A 13,725-nucleotide genomic window follows, 5' to 3' on the forward strand; every position below is an offset into this window, starting at 1 on the left:
CGCGCTGAGACCAAGAGGTCCTGCCAGGCCCCGCCCTCACCGCACTGCCTCCTGGGAGTTGTAGTTCTCCCACACGTGGCCGGCCCCAGCGAGGCCGCCGGCGGACTACGAGACCCGGGAAGCCCTGCGGAGGCACGTGGGCGTTTCCTAGGCAACCACGCCGCGGCCTCGTGACTCCCAGCGCCCGCGGCGGTGGATTGCGCTAGGGCTGCCCCAATAGCTTAGGGGTCAGGGCCGCCAAGACCCCGGAAGCCAGATGACTGCAGGCCCCCGCCGTCTCTACCGGGTAGAAGTTGTAAATCAGAACTCGAGGCCGTGCCTTTTCGTGCCGGGGGCTGTTCCTGTGTCTTCTGATGTTGAATCTTCCTTGTCATTGTAGGCTTGGGGCATGTGGCCCCCGCCTGGCACTCAGGTGTGCAGGTCGCTGCTGTCAGGCACCTGGGGACGCCCCCCCCCCCAGCCCCCGCCCAGTCCGTCAAGGACAGAAGAAGGAAAGGGGAGGCCGGCGCGGCCTGGGCTCGGTGGGTGGGAGCGTTGGCCCGGGCACCAAAATGTTGCGGGTTCGAGCCCCGTTAGGGCACATGCCTGGGTTGTGGGTTCCATCCCAGGTCCGGCCGGGTATGGGAGGCAACCAATCGATGTTTTTCTCTCACACCAGTGCTTCTCTTTCTCTTAAAAACAAACAAACAAACAAACAAACAAAATGCATATCCTTGGATGAGGCTTTAAACAAAAAATCCTTAACAAAATATTAGCGAATCAAATCCAGCACTGTGTATGAGGGGGGACCCCCCAAAACTGGGACTGTCTTCTGGAGGGCGGGCCCTTGTAGGACAGGCCTCCTCCGCTAGGCGAGTGTTCCAGGAGGCCGCCTGGATCGGTGCACCAGCCGGCGGCGTTGTGAGAGGCTGCGAGCGGCCTCAGTGAATTCTTTGTTGAAAACTCTTTCAAGACTCCATCCGGAGCGCACCTGCCAACCCTCGGCTGAGTGTTCAGCAGTTTTTGACAAAAAACGGCATGGCCCCTGTGCCCCACCCTCCCTACTCACCTGTAGCAACTTTTTTTTGTTTCCCCCCATGAAAAATGTCCTTAAAGGGAAACGTTTTGCTGATGCGGAAGAAGTGAAACAAACAGCAGGAGCCCTACAAGGCATCAAAATCGAGGAGTTCAAACACTGTTCTGAGCCGCGGGGAAAAATCCCTCGATGGAGGCATTGCATCAAATAGAGAGCACTATGAGGGTGCCTGACGTTTAAACATGTAAGAATAAATACAGAAGTTTTAATAAATCTATTTTTTTCTTGGGTCCCCCCTCATACGTATATAAATACCTTTGGCTCTGTATTTGAAAATGAACCGGGGTAATTCTCTGCAGGAACAGAATGAAGGAGAACACAGCCCGCAGCAGTCTCCGCAGGTGTGGCAGCGGCCCCGGGCAAGCGAGACCGCGGTGTGTGAGAAAGCCACGCAGCTGACGGGCCGCGGAGGGCACCTCCCCAGCTTTGCAAGAGGCACCCACACAAAATGCTCACAGCAGACGCCGGGGGAAGTTCGAGCACCCTCGCCCTAAAAGGAAGGAGCCTGCGAGGAGATGCCCCGCCCTCACTAACGTCCAGCCTGCTACTGCATGCCCGCTGGGGTGGCCAGGACGCAAGAGGCCCCCTGTGTCGTACGTTGCAACGAATATGAAGCAGCCGAGCCCTGGCTGGTGTGGCTCAGTGGACTGAGTGCTGGTCTGTGAGCCAAAGGGTCACCAGTTCAGTTCCAAGTGAGGGCACCTGCCTGGGTTGCAGGCCAGGTCCCCTGCAGGAGGCGCTCAAGAGGCAATCACATCAATATTTCCCTCTCTCCTCCCCTTCCCCTCTCTCTAAAAATAAATAAATACAATCTTAAAAAAAAAAAAAAGGATATGAAGCAACCGAAACCCTCAGACATTTCTGGTGGGAGTTGAAAGTGCAAAACCCTCAAACATTTCTGGTGGGAGTTGAAAGTGGTCACCACTTTGCAAAGACCCTTTGTCAATTGCTTATGCAATTCAAAAATACCCACTTTCCGATCCAATCCAATGGGTCCCATGCTATGAATCCGGCAATGCACCTGCCAGGCTGCCCAAGAGAAATGAAAACATATGTCTGGAAAAAGACTTGGGCAAGCATGGTTTGGGCAGCGTTATTCATAACACAGACTGGAAGCAACCCAAAAACCCATCACCAGGAGAATGGAGAAATTGAAGTGCATGCACTTAAAGGAACACTAATCAGCAAAAAGAAAAGCAAAAACAGCAAACGAGCGACTGCTGGGGTGGGGACGTGGGGACCCCTCCCCTGCCCCCCCCCCGCCACACCCGGCCCCCCCCCCGGCTTTCCCTGGGGCCCCCTGCGCCGGCCAACGGGGAAGCTTCCCTCTGGGCACCTCGCCGCTGTGCAGGGCTATTGACTGTTTCTATAGATTCCTGCTCTGCTATGGCGGTTCGGAGCCGCCCGCTGCCTGAGGCTGGGTGCAGGACAGCAATCGCTAGCGATGCCCTTTTAAAACGTTGACCGTTTCGTGTGAGTTCCTCCTCCTCCGGGCTCCAGCCTCCCCAAGAGGGACCTGTGCTTCGGTGCTTTTTGTGCGACTTCAACCCTGGGACGCCCAGGAGCAGGTGGATGGACGCCGGGCCCAGCCCCGGCCAGGGCCTGGCCGCACGTCTCTGCGCAGGCCCCGTGCTTGGAGCCCCCAGGGCTGCACCCGGCGCCAGGCTGACCGCTTTATGAGGCAGCTCTGTTCCCAAGACCCCTTTCCTACGGGCTGTCGAACTTGGACAAAGGCCTTTCCCTCCCTGATGACACGAGTGGCCCCATTTCTGATGACAAGAGGGCATGTGCGTGACTCCAGAATGGCCACGCCCAGTCCTGGGACTCAGCGACTGTCCGCTGTGTGGGTGGGGGCAGGGCCGCAGGGCCTCCTGCTCCCACGGGTGGGGTGGGGTTGAGAACTGCCCCCTACGTGGGTAGGGTGGGCACCTGGCATTCTGCTAGGAAGTGTCCCCCAGGAGGGACCCCACCCCGCCCCTCACGGAGGGGGAGGTTAAGGTTTAGAGAGGTGAGGTCATTTGTCCAAGGTCAACTGGCTGGATGGCTCAGCCAGGGCTTGGACCCACGTTGGCCCCCCAGGAGAGGGAGCTGCATGGTGACTGTCCTTCCTCTCGTCCCCCACCACCCATTCCCAAGGTTGGCGTCCATAGTATGTGCCAACAAGCCGGAGGTTCGTCCATTCCCTAAACAAACCCGGCCGGGCACCTGCCGTGCATCAGGCGCTGCTCACGGGCCTGGAGACACCGTGGGGACAGCCGGTCCCGGTCCCGGATGGCTAGTGCTCTCACTGCCTTGCTCAGGCAGTGCTTTCCTACCTCAGGAGCTTGGCTGCCCCCGCGCTGCCTCCGGCCCTGCCTTTCGCATTTGCGTCTCTCATCCAGCTGGGGTCAACCTTGGAGGGTGGGCTCGGGTCAGAGTGCAGTGTCACGTTTTTGCCTCATATAAACGTGGTCCCAGCACCATTTGTTGAAAAGTCCGTTCCTTCCCACGGCTGGGCCGCGCTGCCCTTGTCTCAAATCCAGTGTCCTTGCGCACGAGGGTCAGTGTCTGAGCTCTCTATTGTGTTCCACTTGTGAATTCGTGTTCCCTGCACCTACCCTGCGCTGTCTTAATTGTGAAGGTCACAATATGCCCAGGGGCCCCGTGAGGCACGTCCTCCACGTTTGGTCACTGGTGTCTGAACTGTCCTTGTGCCTGGCAGGTGTCGCCTCCAGTGTGGCCCATCCTGCCATGTGCTGGTTCTGCACACTGCCCCCCGCCTGCCCCGCGGTCCTGGCCCCGCTCTGCAGCCATCAGGGGCGCCTATTCCTTCTGCACGCCGGGAAATCTACTCTGCTCACCGTCGGCCGCGCGCCTCCCCAGCCGGACGGAGGCTACGCAAGGCGTTCTGGCGCGCTTCATTCTCCGATGCACCCAAGCAGGGTCAGCGCGTGTTGAGTTGAATTTGTGTTTCCAGACACACCTTGGAATCACATTTTATGTCCCACCGTCATGAGTGTAGGTTTGCGATACAGCCTTTCCTGTAAGTCAGCCGGGCAGTGGCTTGGCTGGCCGCCTGCGGAGCAGCCCGGCACCAAGGAACAAAAAGTCACACACGGGGATCGTGCTGTTCACTCAGCTTTTAGTGAATGCGCGTTCATTCAAAGTAGAACATCAACATGCATTCCTACCCTCCTCACACTCTAACACTCCAAGAGGAATATAGCACGCGCACACACTGCAGTCAGTGAGGATATCGGACCCGAGCCCAGAGTCTCAGCCTGCAGGTCCAGGACCCAGCACTGTGGGCAGGGGGGTCGTCAGCGTCTTGCAAAGAAGGATCCACAGAGCCAGATGGGCTGCAGGGCAGATGAGGCCCTCCGTCCAGCAGGGCAGAGCGTCCGGCACCCGATGCCCAGGGAGAGCAGCGGGGCGTGGAGCGGCCGCGGGCGGTGTCCGCTGGGGCCTGGGGCCTGCCTCGGTTACACCTGGGGAGTGGTGTGCTCCGCCCTGCGGGGCCTCTTGCAAGTGTCTTGGCGCCCCTGATGCCAAGTGGGGGATCTCCCCGGGAGCCGGTGGGTGGTCCAGCTCTGCAGACACGGCTGCTCTGCCTGCGTGTGCGGATAGCTTAGGTGTGCCTCCCGGCCAGCTGTGTCTGCTCTGACTTAGGTAGGTCCCTTGTTGAACCGAAGTGTCATGACTGAGAGCCGTTTTAGTTGACAAGAGTGTCTCCACTTTGTTTTATACACTTTGTACTATCTTTATCGGACTGATGCCATTTTATCGGTCCTGCTCTCCATACCTGCATCCTTGCTTGGGGTTTGTATAGGAATTTCTTGGGTTCTATAAATCAACTTGGACAGAAGTAATGTATTTGCAGACAATCTATAGCCTCCTTACCCATGAACACAGCTCTCCATTGGTTTGGACCTTCTTTAATGTCTCTGATGATGTTTTCCGGTTTTACAGTGATCTTGTGCGTTATTCGTAGCGTTCTGATGCTGTAAATAATGTCTGTGTGAAAGCTTATTTTTCCGACACAGTCGCTGATATAGAATTAGAATTGAATCTTGCACAAAGATTTTGAATCCAACCGCTTTGCTAAACTCCTGACTCATCTACGTAGCTTCTCTGTCGATTCTCAGGCCCCTCCGGGCAGACGGCCGTGTTGTCTGTGACTAAAGAAGGGGTGGTTTCTTCCCAGACCGCGCTGGCTCCCAGCGACCTCCAGGCGGCCCTGCAAGGGAGAGCTGTCAACGCTCTCCCATTAACTCCGATTACGGGTGAGGTTTTGCGTAGAGGCTCTTATCAGACTCACTGTGTTCCCTTCTCTCCCTGAACAGCGAACACGTGTCCTTAAGAACAGAGACGGGGTTTCACGGAACGCTCTCTCTGTGCCCGTTGACAGGACCACAGGCATCTGTTTTCCAACGTGCTGCCGTGCGTGCATCCCTCGGGTGCAGGACCGCGCCCGTGGTGTGGGGCAGAGGAGCACAATTTAGTGCCGGAAGGGAGGCGGCTGGAGGAATAAAGGCCCCAAGCTCCGCCCCCCTTGTCGCGTGCTTTTTTAGGCTCTGTGTCTGTTTGCTTGGCATCCATTAGGCCACACTAATGGCCCATGTTGTCACATCTCCCCGCTGTCCAGAGCCCGCAGTCTGAGCCACCTGTCACATGCCACGCGCACGTGTCCCCAGCCAAGGTCGCCCGGGCCGGGTGCCAGACCGCAAGGGAGAGCCTGGGCCCCAGGGCCTGCTGGAAGTGTTCCGACCGGCCAGTCCGGGGCGGTTCCCCGACCTGCTCTCCTTCGGCGTTGCGCCCTGCTGGGGAGGGGCAAGGGCGGGTGGGGGGGTGGACCGCGGCCTGCAGGGCCCAGCGCCGCAGGGATTCGGGCGGTGGAGGGGACAAGGTGGGACCGTCCGCAGCAGAGCCCCCGTGGCCGGGCCCGCGCGAGCCAAGGGGCCGCCCTTGTAGCCCCTGTCAGGAAGGAAACCTGCCCGCGGCCCTGGGCGCGGCTGTGAGCGTGCGGCACGGTCGTCTCTTTGTGAGGAGTGGGAGCATGTGACACAGAACCAGTCAGAGCTGCTATTTGCGGCGCAGGAGACTTTCCCGCGCGGCGGCCGGAACGCGCGTGGGCGCGGGAGCCCCAGCCCACAGACTCTGACTAGAAATCAGTCAGCCACGCTGGAGGGAGGACAGCTCTGTCCCTTCCGTCAAAGGTGGCATGAGTGGTCACACACTGAGGTGACCGCAAATGCGGCAAGAAGCACCGTGGAGGGGGGATTGGGCGGCTAAGGAATGAAAATATGCTGTTGTTTTCCACATTTTGTATGTTTGTGGTGTTCGTTAGATTTTTAAAACTTGTAATTTGTCTTTTTTTCTGCCTCTAAGTAAACATTTGCCTTTGCACCAATATTGTTTCTGTAGGTTTGTGTTCTGTTCTTTAGAGAAAGCTAGGGACTGTGACCTTCGGGTCCCAGGACTCGTCGTCCCCACCCTGCGCCTGCCTGTTGCCTGAGGGGACAGGGACGGGCGGTGGCCCCGTGTCCAGGGTGCAGGGACGAAGGGGAGGAGCCCTGGGCAGGGGTTGTAACTGTCCAGCTCTGGCGGAGGCAGGCTTTTGGGTCTTCGGGGACCGGGACACGCCCGGTGTCAATGGTTGAGAGTCTCCTGGAATCCTGCCCGAAGGCGGCCGCCCTCAGTCAGCGCTCAGCGCCGCGCCGGGCGCACAGTGGGCCTGCTCCCCACGGAGCTGCCGACTGGCCCCTGAGAAGGCTGCTGCGGGGGCTCACAGCCCGCGATCTGTTCGTTCGCTTGTTCATTCTCTCAGGAAAAGCTGGCTGAGCCCTCCCCAAGCGTCGGACCCCGTGCCGCACGTGGGGGCGCGAAGAGCTGAGCTGGGCAGGGCTGGGCTGGAGGTGCCGTGTGCGGGGCAGGGGTCGGAGACCGCGGAAGGGGCAGCCTGGTGTCCTGGTCTCTGGCTGTCATCGGGGGGCCACGGGCCACGCCGGGCCAGAGCTTGGTTGTCACAACTGGGGCGGAGGAACACGGGATGTCGCTGGGTTTCCCGCAGGGCCCAGGACAGCACCCCCGCGGCCCCCGCCAGCCAGCGCCGATGTCAGCGGGGCCGGGCGGGGACCTGGGGGGCGGCAGAGCCCCGGGCAGAGGCCCGGAGGGGCCGTGCTGTCCACACGTGGCCGCAGGCAGGTGGGGCAGGAAGGCAGGCGCCCCTGTTTCTGTGTCACAGACCGGGGGACCGCGTCCCGGGAGGCCTGTGTCCGCCGGGCCAGCACCACAGCGCAGCCTTTGAATCCCGCTCCCTTTGCCGAAGAAGCCCTCACAGGTGCGGAGAAGTTCCCCCTTCTCAGCCCGCGTCGCCTGTTGTCCTCCAGCGCCCTCTGGCGTCCAGAGGGGGAGGTGCTGGCAGGCGCTCTCCCCCGCCTTGTAAAGACACTGGCCCGGGGCACCAAGCCAGGCAGCTGCCCCCCAGGCCCTGTGCTTCTCCAGTTACGTGACAGCTCCTGTCCCCGGCGCCCTCCCTGGAGCTGGGCCCCAGAGCCCCGGAGCGTCCCTGGAACCTGGAATTCCAGGTCCCCAGGACCTTCGGAGCTGCCCGGCCCGATCTGGAGTCCGGGTGCCTCGGTGACGGTGGAAGCGCCCGGGACCTCCGAGGACAGGTCGCTCAGCTCACTGGGACCGGAGATCCCCCCGCCCCGAGGAGGCCTGGGGCTCTTCCCATTTTCTGCGCTGACGTCACTGAGGGTCACCGCCAGGCAGCCCAGGAGCAGGCAGCCCAGGAGCAGGCCGCCCGCTGCCGTTGTGTGTGAGGAGCGGGATTCGGGGTCGCCTGCGCCTGCCCGCACCCCCTTGGGCTCTCGGCAGGCTGGCAGCTGGCATCGCCGGCTCCGTTGTGTGGGCGAAGGGGCTACGGATCAGAACGGCGTCCACGGCCCGGCCCCGCGGCCCCCAGGGGCAGGCTGAGACGTGATGACCCCTCTCCAGTCTAAACCCGTGCCTGTGCGTGGTCGGCCTGCCCCCCGGGCCGGGCCCCTGTTGGGCTCATGGCCGACTGTCCTGCTGGACTGGGTGTTCCCTGGGTGCGGGGGTGGGCACGCATGACAAGGAGCAGGGTCGCGCGTTCCTGTCCCCGGCTGCCTCTCTGAGCCTCGGTTTGCGGGTCTGTGACGGCGGCGGGGCCTGCTCCCTGGCGTCCCTGCGCACGGTGGGTGCGTCTGCCTACCAGGTGTTTCTGGGGTCCCCGGGGTGGCTTGTGTCCCGGGAGGGCAGGCGGAGTCTCTCCAGTTCTGGAGACAGGAACGCACAGGGCAGAGGTCGCTGGGCAGCAAGAGAAACCACCCCCCCCTGAAGTGGGTGGGGACCCGGTCTCACCCTGGGCTGTGCCCTTCCGGTGGCCTGTGAGCCAGACCAGCCTGGGATGGGCCGGCAGGAAGTGGTCTGGGCTGGTCGGGGCTGCGAGGACAGCTTTCGCGGGAGGGGCACCGGGACACACAGTAAAAGACTACATTTCCCAGCCTCCCTCGCTGGCTGTGGGGCGGGGCCAGGTGGCCGTTCTGGCTGCTGAGAGGACAGCAGAGCTGCTGTGGGCGGCTTCCTGGGAGGCTGCTTACGAAGGAGCCCGTCCAGCTGGGGCTCCTGGGCGGGGCCGCCCTCCGCCCTCGGTCCCAACGGGGTCCCAACGGGGTCCCAACAGGGTCCCAACGGCTGGAGCGTCAGCAGCCACCTTGGACCGGGAAGTGGCTTTGGGGATGCAGGCCGGGCACGGAGGATGGGGAGGCACCGACGGCGGGAGTCTGGGTCCCTGAGGACACTGGGGAGCTGCCGCGCCACCGGATGGGTCACTTCTAGGTGTTTCCTCTTACAGAAGGAGCAAGCTGCTGGCTTGCTTATGTTCTTGCAGCTTACGTGCCGCCAAACCAAACTGGAACGAGTGGACCATTGCTGCCATTCACCATGACCTTGGCCGCCCTCTCACAAGAGGGGCAAACCCAGCCTCAAGAGGGGAAGGCGCTTGCTCAAGGCCACACGCTGGACATGGCCAGGAAGCCCAGGCCTGTGCGGCTCAGAGCCTTGGCCAGGCATCGCTCAGACCCCAGGGCCCGGGCTACGTGGCTTTTCCCCCCGAGTCACAGTGGCTGGTCTGTCCGGGACGAGCCACCCCAAGTTACTGGCAACGTAAGGAGTATTCGAACCTGTAGAGAATTTTTGCTGAGTTTCTTTGAGCCAAACTGATGACAATTGCCTGGAAGCAACACCTCAACAGCTTGAGAAAATGCCCCAGAAAATGGCAGTTTTGCACCTTATTTTATACATTACAATCAGGTTACATGAAATCTGCTGGTGAGAGATTAGGGAGGCGGGAGAAAGCAAAGCGGGGAAACCTCTGGCCTTGGCTAAGAGGGTGAAATGATAGACACGCACTTCTTTACACAGGCGGGGGGCGGGGGCAGGATAGTTAACAGTCAACAAGGAACAGGAGTAACAGTGAGGGCATCTGGGTGGTTGGTGGCGGGGGTTGCGCCCCAGGAGTTTGGAATAAAGGGAAGTGACCTGACATTCCAAAGCCTCGCGCAGGAAGGATTTCACCGCCCGGGTCCAGGCCATTCCGAGGGCGCTCACCCACCCCCTCCGGCTGCGTCCGGAAGGGCGGCCCGCCCACTGCAGGCTCCCAGGCCGCGTGCTGGGGGCCGCCCCTCACAGCAGCGGCCCCCGCCTCACACCGGAGCACCCAGCGGGCCCCCTCAGCAAAGCCAGAAGGGGAGCCCGCCCCCGCCGCCCCCCCCAACGCAGACGGGGTGCTCAGCCCAGCCACCTTCCCGGGCGGAGGGGCTCCTCCTCGTCAGCCAGTATCCCCATTCCCGTCGTTTTTGTCCCGTGAACCCCGCCCGAATTTGCCTCCCCCTCCCCACTATGGGGGGCTGTGAGAGGAGCGGGGGGAGGGGCAGGAGTTCCAGCCATCGACCCGCTTCCTGTGGGGACAGCCTCGGGAGTTGGGGAGAAGGCCCCTGGCTCCCCAGTGTTTGTCACCCTCGGTCAGCGGTGGCGGGGAGGTGCCCCCGGATGGACAGCCGGGCTCCCCTCACGAGGCCACACCCAGCGGTGGCCCCTTGGGGTTCACCCCCAGGATAAGGAAGCCGACCCTGAGACCCCTTGGACCAACGCTGGAGATTCAGCCCCATGACGCGGGTCCCCGCTGGGTCCCCCCGCTGTCCCCGGTCCTCCTGAGACAGGTGCTGCCAGGACCACACGGAGTCTCTGCAGTGATGCGCAGCCCAAACTGGGGCACAAACCTTCCATTATCACATTTCTAGAGAAAAAATATTCATGGACAGAATCCTCTTGCAAGTGGCAGTTCAAAGAAGTTACCGTGACAATGCGCCGCCTCGCCCGGTGTCCAGTCCTTTCCGTGGGCTCCCGAAGCCCCGCCGCGAGGGTGGCGCGAGGCGCCGGCGCCGATCCCCGGGCCGCGCCAGCTGCAGGCGGGGCTCCCGGGAGGGGCCGGACAGCCGGGAGCACAGAAACCCTCGGAGGCGGAGGGGGGCCCGTCGGGGACACGGGGGCTGCGGCGGGGGCTCCCCCGTGGCCACGTTTGGGAAATAGGATGAGGCTGGTGAGTGTCGGATGAACAGTATCCCTGGGCCCGAGATGCTGAAACGAAGGGCACGCACGTCTTTACCGAAGGGCGCCGGCTCAGACGCAGGGGGTGGTCCCTCCTGACACGCAGGCCCTGCGGCCGCGCCTTCGTTGGGAACTGGGGAGGTGGCCCATCACGGCACCACCCGTTCTCAGCTCAGAGAGCAAGGGGACAAACGGCGGCGAGTCTGTGGTTACAACGGGGAATCTCCGACCCCAGCAAAGTGATGAAGGAGGGAGGGCGCCACGCCTCGGTCTACATCCGCCTCGGTTCACGCCCCCACTCCCGCCCTCTCTCATGTGTTTGTTCACCCAGGAGCCCCCGAGCCCTTCCTGGTGGCAACCCCTGCTGGCGGGGACACCGGGGCAGGAGAGCGCGCTCTGCTCCACGCCCGGTGGGGGACAGCTGCGGACGGCACGCGGTGTGGGCCGCCTGGCGGCCGCTGGGTCTGGTATCCGGGGTGGGGGGCTGAATTCCGGTGTCAGCAGCGGCCGCGGGAGGCAGGGACGCCCATCTCTCCGACTGAGCTGCCCTCGTGCCACCCCTTCGGTCCCTGAGGCCTGGGCCAGGGCGCGGGAGGAAGGCTCAGTCCCCCGAGACTTGCTCCTCCATCTCTGGCTAATTCTTGATTTACAGGTGAAAGGGCTGGCGGAGGCAGCAAAGTGCACAGACAGGTGTCTAGGGCCACCTCATGGGCCTCCATGTCCCTCCTGCGAGGCCGGGGCAGCCACTTTGGAACAGCTCTGGGCGGGGCTTCAGGACAGTGAGCGCGTCCCATGGCTGAGCCGGCCCGGCCCCGACCTCCTGCAGGACACCGGGCGGCCCTGCTCCCCGCCCACAGCCCCCGGGTCCCCGGCACATTCCCCAGGCCTCCTGTGCAGAGAGCGGAGGCCCCGCCCGGCTGCCGCCCAGCAGAAGGCGTGCGGGGCTCTGTCCCTGCCCCGCTCTGGGCACCGAGAGGCCGGCCCCTGTGCTTGGTGACCAGCAACCGCCCCTTCCCTGGTCCTCAGGCCCGGAGGTCGGGAGGGAGCCCCGTCCTGGGGTCAGGAGACGGACCCGCCATACCCGGTGCCTCAGCGCCTTCGCCTTCGGGGCCGCTGTGCGGGCGGACGCTGTGCTGGCTTCTGCCCGGGGGGCTGCCCTGCTGTGGGGGCCGGGAGGCTGCTGGGCGGGGCTGGTGCCGCCAGGACGCTCTGCTTCGGGCTGCACACGCGACCTGCTGGGGCCGAGGGGGCTCCTGAGGGACACGCCCCCTCTGCCCTGTTGTGACGGGGCCCCCGGCGCTGGCAGAGGACGGCGCGGCTGAGGAGAGCTGGGCTCTGACAAGGGGCCTCCGCTGGCACCCCAGTTCTGCTCGCCCGCCGGGCGGCAGGGAGCCCCGCTCAGCTGCGCACCTGGAGGGGCGCAGGCCCGACCCTGCTCGGGTCTGTCAGGTCTGAGGGGGCGCCCGCAGGCGCTCGGGGGCCCCGCCCTCACTCGGGGCAGAGCGGCGGAGCGGGAGGCCGAGGCCCGCAGCCGGCGCACAGGGTGGGGGCTGCAGGGAGGCAGGCGGGAGAGGACCCCGCCGCGCCTGTGCGGCCGGCCCTCTACCCTGGGGCCACCCGGAGGCCCGCCCTGGACCCCCGGGCTCTGAGCGTGACCTCTGAGCCCAGGCCCGGGCCACGCCCTCTCAGGACACGTGCGCCTTTGCTGGCCGGGCTCCGCGGCCCTTTGCACACGCTGCTCCCCCTGCCCGCAGCGCTTCCCCCGGCCCCTGGCTCGACGGGCACCTCCACCGGGATGCCCTCCCTGACCACTGCGGCCGAAGGGGCCTTATCGCTCGACAAGACAGGGCTGCCTCTCTCTCTGATTGCCCGTCAGAAAGATCCAGAATCTGAGAATCCTGTGAGAGAATCAGGCTCACAGAAACCTGGGGCCGGCGGGCGGTGTGCAGGCCTGCTGCCCTCGGCTCTGCCCGCCTGCCAGGGGCCTCATGGCTGCGACGCGTCCCCTGCCCGGCACGGCGGGCGCCTCGCGGGGCCGGGGCTCCCGACAGCGCGCGCTCCTCCCCGCCGTCTTCCTGCGGCTCTGCCCGCGCCCCCGCCCGCGCCCCCGGCCCGCGCCCCCGCCCCGGTGCGCTGGTCCCACACAGCGGCCGCGCTTGCCTGACTGCTGCCGCTATCCCGCCCCCTCTCGTGTCCCCTGGGCCCCCAGCTCCCCTGAGACAGGGCCCCGTGCAGGCCGAACAGCCTCAAGGGACCCACATCCGTCTATTTGTGGCAGAGAAGGTCAGCCGGCTGTGGGGAAATGTCAGGGGACAAGCCAGCGCTGGCCGCAGGCGAGGCCCCGTGACGCACTGTCACTTTACGAGTCTCTTTCCTTAATCACCCAGGAGAAAAGTAAGCGGCCAACTGTTGCCCATGGCAACCCCCAGCGGGCAGCGCGTCCCCCTGCCTGGGCTGTCCCAGGGGGCTGGGGACGGCCGGGGCTGCTCGCCCGGCTCTCAGCGGCGAGGGCTGAGCCCTGGGCTGTGACTCCCGGGCGCCTGGGCCGGGGCCGGAGGACTGGAGCAGCACAGCGAATGGACTCCGTCCCACTCACAGACCCGCCGGGGAAACTGAGCCCGGAGGGGCACACGCTCACCCTCACCCCGAGTCAGAGGGCGCGTGCGCGGGAGAGCCGGCAGCCGGGCCTCGGGGGGCTGTCAGAGGGGCGCCGTCCGCTGAACTCGAGACGCGCCTCTGCACAGCCTCACCAGGGCCCCCACCCCCGCCATGCGCGCGTCCGCCCACCCATCCCCCCACCCCGCCCACCTGCCCGCACCCATCCCCCATCCATGCATCCTCCCACCCACCCACCACCCATCCACCTGGCAATGAGCCCTTTATTCACCTATTCACTTATCCACCCACCCACAAAACTGACTCCACTCTTTTCCTCCCATTCATCCCAATATCGTGCCCCCACCCATTTTCCCACCTCCCTGTGCATCTACCTACCTGCCTGCCTCTCCTCCTCCCATATTCCGTTCACCTGCTCCCCG

The sequence above is a fragment of the Pteronotus mesoamericanus genome, unplaced genomic scaffold (assembly GCF_021234165.1).
Source record: "Pteronotus mesoamericanus isolate MK-2021 breed Mesoamerican mustached bat unplaced genomic scaffold, CSHL_Meso_final contig_68, whole genome shotgun sequence".
Taxonomy (NCBI): domain Eukaryota; kingdom Metazoa; phylum Chordata; class Mammalia; order Chiroptera; family Mormoopidae; genus Pteronotus; species Pteronotus mesoamericanus.